Source organism: Colletotrichum navitas (assembly GCF_030913465.1).
Source record: "Colletotrichum navitas strain CBS 125086 chromosome Unknown LY79scaffold_85, whole genome shotgun sequence".
Classification (NCBI taxonomy): Eukaryota; Fungi; Ascomycota; class Sordariomycetes; order Glomerellales; family Glomerellaceae; genus Colletotrichum; species Colletotrichum navitas.
The window spans coordinates 37,735-45,456 of NW_026850631.1; the positions used below are offsets into that span (position 1 = coordinate 37,735).

The 7,722-nt window shown below is 52.4% G+C and overlaps 2 non-coding genes across 2 annotated transcripts; both read left to right on the forward strand.

Annotated features, from left to right (window-relative positions):
• Window positions 1–1,849: 1,849 nt before the first annotated feature.
• LY79DRAFT_t240 lies at window positions 1,850–1,947 on the forward strand. The gene has a single exon. It is a non-coding gene; the product is annotated as a tRNA-Val (tRNA).
• A 6-nt stretch (window positions 1,948–1,953) lies between these two features.
• Window positions 1,954–2,025, forward strand: LY79DRAFT_t241. Its single transcript has one exon. It is a non-coding gene; the product is annotated as a tRNA-Ala (tRNA).
• Window positions 2,026–7,722: the final 5,697 nt, after the last annotated feature.

Genomic DNA, 7,722 nt, shown 5'->3' on the forward strand with positions numbered 1-7,722 from the left:
CAGCTCCATTCCGACCCAGTAAAAACGGCTTCCGGCGATGGCGGCGGCAACAGACTTCAAACATGACTCCCTCTCTTCGTTGGTCTGTCTTGGTTTGCTCGCAAGGCCGACCTCGAAAGCCCAAATTGCCGTCGTCGGAAGCCCATGCCTATCCTTCCTCTCGGGGTTATTAGGCGATTTCCTTAGAATGGCCGCTCTTCTGAAAGGGACAGGCTTTACCAAAACCGGGGAACCGGTCTGCTGGGTTGTGGACTTGGCAAAGGGCGTCTAGACCATGATCTTCGCACAGGCCGTCAACTTCGCTTCCACCATACTAGATACGCTGACTATTTCTTGGGCCCGGTTGTTGCATTGTTGCCGGCGGATATCTTCCAATAATGCAGGTAGCGTCATCATCAGCAACGATGTCTTCAGACGGGGTCGAGATGACTCTGGGTCATGTCTCTGCCATCTCACCTTCCCACGTGGCTGAGATGAGACAGACGTTCAGAACCACTAGTACAGTCCTTCCTTAGTGTTTCGGGCAGGAAATGTAAATCCTCTGACCACCCAGGCCAAAGGCAATGTGACTACAGCCCAATCCACTTGGTGCTATCCCTCGGCTCTAAATCTTGGGCTTCATTTCGATAATGACGTTCATAATTAGTACTCGGTGGGATAACTTGCTGCCGATGCTGATGTTGAGGCTATGGAAATGACATATCCTTTCCTCTCGTCGGTCAATAACCTCCGAGGCAGAGATGAACTGCCACAGGCAGATACAACGCCGAAGAGTCTCGCCATTCGGGGTGTGGCAGCTTCGTCACCGGCCAGTGAGAAATGTTAGGTCAGCCCAGATCAGCATCGCCACAGGATTCCCAGCGATACAATTCGGAGGATCTGCAATGACGTCGCTTCCCTAGATACACAGCACACCACTTCTCGCTAACTTTTGCAAACCCAAACCTTTTTGCCCGGCATGGCACATTCCAATCATCGGATGTTTTCATAGGATTTGGCTCCCACCTATCAAAGGGCCGGTACCTTATCTGGGTGCACAGACCTACCTACCGAGCACAACTATGCCGAGTGCTTTCGCAGTCTCTCTGCATCTCTTGACCACAAGTCTGCGGTAGGCAACCTCTTGTGTGTACGGCCGATGACGCACGCCGTATGCTTCATATATGCGCGCTGTCTACAGCACTATCGCAGCCACGGTCCAGGAAAGATGAATGTGACAACATGCCCATCTCGTGAAATGAGGCTCACAAATGTCTTCTAGAATCGGCGCGTCTACTCGGAGTGCTGATCTAGCACTGAAAATCCATGCACATCGCGTGGCATGCCTCCGAGTCCAGGGCCCGGTCCAGTTAAGCATATGTTTGGGTTGTGGATCGCCGTGGAACGTACTATGAACCAAGGGTGCGACAATTGCCACGTGAGGTTGGGAGTCAATTCAGATACGAGACGGTCGGATACGCGGCTCAGTTCAAGATATCAATCATATCGTCATCCTGCACAAAGGACAGGGGAAATACGAATGCCTTACTACCTTCCTTGACTGGCCTGGCTGAGTACCGGTGTCGTTGTGAGGAATGCCGCCGTGCATTACAATCCCCACACCATCTCTTCTCGTCAAGATAACGTACCACATAGTTTGACGCCAAGCCGCAGAAACCCAAGCGAGGACACTACCTACCTTGGTTCCAGAAGCAAGAGAAATGGGCAAATTTTCTCAGACGAAACAGCAGTGTGGGCCGAAACTGATTGGGCCTTCATCTTGAGGACCCACCGTATCCGGCATGAAAGGTTGCGTGGCCCGAAACCCTAATTAATATATGCACAATCCAGTGACTTTGCAACAATAACTGGTCTGGTGGTGTAGTTGGTTATCACGTCAGTCTAACAGCTCGAGGCGACTCGACCTGGGCACACTGAAGGTCTCCGGTTCAAGTCCGGGCTAGATCATATCATGGGCGATTGGTTTAGTGGTATAATGACCGCTTAGCATGCGGTAGGTCCAGGGTTCGATTCCCTGATCGTCCATCTTTTTGCCAGCAGCGCTAGCTGCTGTGATGCCATGAATTCGTCTCTGACCTTCTTGGTTGATCCGTTTTGAATGAAGCCTGTCTCGTAGTGCTGGGATGCTGAAGAATGCAAGTGATGTTCGTGGAAGGCGCAGGTGTGACGGCTATGTTTGTATTGTCGATAATACACTGTCAATGACCACATGGAAAGTGACTCGCAAGAATTGTTTTCTCCAATGGCGGTGCTGTGATAAACCAAACGGTTCCGATCCCATCAGCCCGGTGTCGTTGGAAGCTAGGTCTCTCTTCGCAGAGGCCAGGAAAACCCCCTTCGGTCGATAAGGACATCAGCGTAGCCATCGAATGCTCCTCATTCCCTTCCACCCGAATTGAGACATCGGGAGTGCGATGGCCCGTTGTTGAGTGCAACATCTTTCACGTCCTGCTCCAAACTAGCCAAGCCCACGCCCAAGAAGAACCGTCGTCGTCGAGGGCCCTCGTCTCATTGTCTTCCCCTCGCCTCATTGTCTTCCTCTGTCTCCGCCATCTGGGTTTCAATTGTATACGGCCTCTTCTGTTTCTTTGTTCTGGCTTGGTACCTCCTGAACTTTGTGGCCTGTAGTGGCTTGGACCGCAGCCACGTACGAGCCGACAATCATGGCATTGTCGTCTAGGTGGCCATAGAGGTCAGTCACGGCACAGATATCCTGTTTCCTGGTCCGCACCAATGAGTTTTACCGCTCGCATTGCATATACGCTTGCCCGGTCAGACAGCTCTCGGTATGTTGACTCGCTGCTACTTGGTCGAGCCTCGAACTTGCCTGTCTTCATATATTAACTAGTATGCTCTTCTAGCTCACGCCGATGCTACGTCTTCTATTGGTCTAACGCTATGGGAAGAGGGAAGAGGGAAGATCATGTTTATAAGGGGTAGAAAGGTCGAAATGAAAATGATGAGGGTCAAGAGATGGTGTATGGTTGTGATGAGTATAGAAGAAGCGGGCTTTTGGAGGAAAGAATCGGTCACTAACTAGGAAATATGATGGTACGCGCATGTCAAGACCCGCGATGTACTATAAGAGCATTTAGTACGGATACCGCGCCGTCTGTTCTATCGTCAGGTTAGATTTGTCCATGTTAACGTCCTCGGGTAATGAGGAGATCAGAGCTAGATATTCGAAGAACCGGGCGGCCTTGACAGTCCAACACAAGAGTCTAGAACCTACACCTAACTCTCTGCGATAACCGAGTTTGAACTGGCTAATAGATATCTACCCTACGCGGACTCGGTCCCGGACAGACTCCCAACCAAACGCCCAGTATAAGAAAAGACGCGGAAGAAGACCGTCCTTGGAGGGTTCGGTGCCACGGCTAGACGTGGTCTTCACGGCACCCCAGCCTAGATATAAGTCGCAGGCCGGCCGTAGACTAGGGATGTAAATAGTTCAACTACATGATTTCTGGGACTTGTATTGTATATGCATAATAATAATCTTAATATACATATGTATAACCAGTAAACTTTGGAGTCGGTTAGTTTGCCTCGGCCTTCAAACAGCATATTGGAACCAGGAAGGTTTCTCGATAGGATTGCACGCTCTTCTTGAACGAGAAACTCAAATACTCCAGTCCAGATGATTTCTGTGCAGAGACAATCGACTCTATCGCAATGTATTGTCCGTGGACTTGATATGTAGCCATACTCGTGAGTCAACTGTCTAAGCCCCTCAGAGCAGGGCAAGCTAGGTCAAAGTCGATGAGTATCTACAGTGCTCCGCATCTCGAAAATACTCGAAGAAGGTCCAAAGTAGGATCCTCTTCAATGCACATTGATGGATATATTTGCTCTAAACCCCCACAAGTGGTCTGGGGAAGTTCACCCGGTACATATGTAATATCACGGTACGTCAATCCCGATAAGGGGCACCTCTGACCTGTGACAGATCTCAATATTCCTCAATGCATATAAAACAAGCGCTTTCAATATATGGCTAGTGGTGACGACCACGTGACAACACGGCGCCGTTTGAAAACAAGTGTGTGACTAAATGTAAGGACACCCAACGGCTTAAGGGCAACACGGGTACAAGGGAAGGTCTACCGTCCTACTACAATTTTCCAGCTGACCAGATCAGGCTATTTCAGGCCTCGGCCCTAATAGAACCCAGCACGCCCAAGTTGACCCCATCGTGTCAACCATGTCCCAGAATATTTGAGATATGAAAGCCTGTTCTGCGGCACGAATGCGCCCAGAAGTTACATGACGGCGAACATCATGAACGGCGACGTTTTCGTATCACGCGCACCCCTGGATTGAGCCAAGAAGAGAGAGAGAGGTCGTACGACCGTGGTCGGGGCCGCATCGGTGGAGGTTACGCGCACACTGGCCCCACCCACCGGTTCCCGGCCCCGGATCGTCGACATGCAGTCATTCGTCAGAAAAGGCAAGATGAGATGAGGAGAAAAGAGGGGGTTAAGGGAAGTCCAGACCGGCGACCACCGCCACGTTCCTGCCCACCTCGACACCCTCTGGGCGGCTAAGCGAGACAGATATTCGGGCGCCGTCAGCTGTCTGTGGCTACCCAGCACCATCATCTTCATCCTCAACGGCCGTTTCGGACTGTCCATTTCAAGCTGCGTGCATGACGCATTCAACAATCAAGGCGATCAACTGGCAGGCAGACATTGCTCTTTGGGACAATCACAACGTGACAGTTTTCTCCCCAACTTCCCCCCCCCACCACATCACACAACGCGGGCGGCTTTTCGCGGTTCCAACTGATCCCCTTTTCTCCAGGTACTTCCGATCCTCGACTTCTGCACACCACTACGTTGGCCCGCTTCATATTTGGACCACCCGCGTCCGCGAACCCTGCCCACCTGTTCTCACCGGTCCCGTCCCGTCCCTGCGCGCCGCCCCTCACCGGTGAGGTCAACCCCACCAGCCACCGTCCGTACTCGCCAGAACCTCCACCCCTTTCATGAGCACTCCCCGGCGATCGCCAAACCAACTAACCAGTCTTGGTCTGCACCCTTGCCCATCCAGGATTTCGATCAAATCAGAAGGTCCTTATCGGAAGAGTTAGGGAACGAGAAGAGCCGTCCCATGCCGCCGCGCCGCCGCGCCGCTGCTGGCGTTGGTCCTCGACCCCCCCCTTCCGACGCGTTATCGAGTTTAAGTGACTGCTGGTGTATGCCACACGACACATTTCGACGATGTCGCTGGCACGCTTTCATTCGCCCGCCGCCGTTGCCTGTCACGCCGAGGACAAGTTGACCTCGAACACGTCAGAAAGGAGACATGGGCGCAACAACGCGCTCATGGACAACAGGCCCCGTGGGATCTCGCCTGGTGAAGAGATCCGCAGCCTACTTGGTTGGTTGGCGCTGCCTTTGTCCCATGGCGCAATTTGTCATCGATCATGGTGCTTTGGGCCTTGATCCAGCATCTTATCGTAGTGGCTGTCTCGTCATCTGGAGCAAGGCTCGACATTCCATTTCACATGATCACTTGCGGGATGCACATGTCGACGTCTCCAATGGGTACCCTATCATCACCGGTGCAAACACTGAAGTCCCACCACCGTACAAGTGCCTTCTCCAACTGTCACATCACCCGAGGCTGCCGAATTTATTAGAAAGGCGCACCCCGAGACAAGTCAACGGGCGAGGCACACCTCGATGCGCGGCTGCGGCTTTCCTTGCAAATCCGACTAGCAGCAGCAGCGCCATCTATCTCACCCTAGCAGATCCAGCCTGAGAGTCCCACGCGTCAGGTCGGTGGGAGCCTTCACACCACTAGCCATTTCTATGGCGACCAATGACAACACCTAGGAGTGACCCCGGCCAGTAGTAGTTCAATCCGACTCTACTCCTCACGCCTTACTTACCCAGATACCCATCACACCCCCAGATGCTGCACAACCACCACCATCTTTGCTCGACGTGGTTGTTTTGGTGCGTCACCTTGCAACCCTCGCAAAGCTGGTAGGTGGTAGCTGGCTATCTCCAAGTACACAACGACCCATGTCGTTTCCGGCTTTGTCTTCTTTTGCCAGCGCAGCGAGCCGTTGCTGTGCTGCGGGCGAACTTGATGGTTGCTGTAGAAGATTGGCGCCAAACCTGGCAAAGGTGACGTTCTGAGGGGAAAACGCCTTTTCTTTTCGTATCGGCAAGTATCGCTTTGTGAGCAACTCATGACATCTATTTGTTACCCCAGGTGCTATCTACCGGGTGCCCCTCGCGGCTTTGCGGTCTCGGAGGCAGCTCCGTGTTTGGTACCGACCAAGCAAGCCTCTTGCGAATGGAGCTTGGACCCCTTTCAACGACTGCATCCAGCACATCGAACAGAGCATCCGCATATCAGTTGCTTAATGGTGCATCGGCCGTTCATGTTGGCCCGTCGTCAGTTTGAGTGTACTCGAGTTATAAATAAAATTGACAGAAAGCCGACGAGGATAAAGCTAGACTCTGGAGAGATCAGACGAGAAACGGGCCGCTAGATGGAGCACCCCGCCAAGGCTCACGACGGCAAGCGTGTTGGAATGTGACTCAGGGTATGGTGGGATGGAAGCCAGGTGCCCCCGCCTCCCCCGGCCCCCCCTTCCCGCCGGAAATAAAAATTGAAACAAAACGAGGGGAAAAAGGAAGAAAGAACAAATGCCAGGTCGTCTTGGGGGGGGGGGGGGTCCGGGGGAAGAACGCTCCCATCGGATGTAGTCCAGACGCGCGCGCCAAGAACCAGAGATAAGGAGTGAAAGGCATGTGCAAAAATCATACTGAATTTTATGGTTTGAGAAAACTAAACCAAGAAAGATGATAGGGAAGAAAGTGTAAAAGCGAAGAGAAACGCGTCAGCGAGCCCGGCTGTAGCACTTGCATCCCCCCCTTCTTCCCTCCCGCACCAAATTGTCACCATCGTTCTGACTGTTTTCCCTGGTCCTTATTTCGTTTCTTACCCCCCCCCTGCCCTCCCCGTCCATCTCACGTGGCTCTCCCGGCGTAAAATTAAAACCAAAAAAGGCAATGGGAGAGTGGTTGTAGCGGTGGTAACTCCCCTCCGCTCTTTCTCTCTCTCTCTCCCTCGCTTAGATAAACTACACTACGAAGTACCTTACATTGAGCCGAGAGCTAGTTTAGGTAGGCGGGCAATCCCCCCCACCCCCCAAAAGCAGCGAATAATATGGTACAGAAAAGAAAAGAGGGGGGCCCGTAAGATACGACCCCCAAACCAACCATGGGGGTCCCTTCCGAACTGGGCCGTCTAGTTTGTGCCTGTCTATCAGTGGGGTTCTGGCCGTTCACATGCGCGCCCACCGACCCTTACCTACCCGCCAGCCGGAGGAACGTGGGTCCTGGATCGTCATTTCGGAATCATCTCGAGGACGCAATATTAGCAGTAGCACATGACCATCGACGAACGACAGCGGCAGTGTAAGGGGGGACTTGAGGGAACCAAAACTACATCAGCAAAATCACGAACTCCTTTCTTGGCCTATGAGAATCCCATAAGGGGTATGTTCGCTCTTTCTCTCTCTCCCTCTCTCATTATGTGAAGACAGAAAACAAGAAACCGGCAGAGGAGGGGAGGGGAAACGACAGCGGAAATGAAGATGAAATGAGAGCCAGCAGAAATGGGTAGGTGAAAAACGAAAAAGAAATAACAAAAAAACCAAAAAAACCGAAACGTGAGAATGCCGGGGAGGACGAGAAAAAC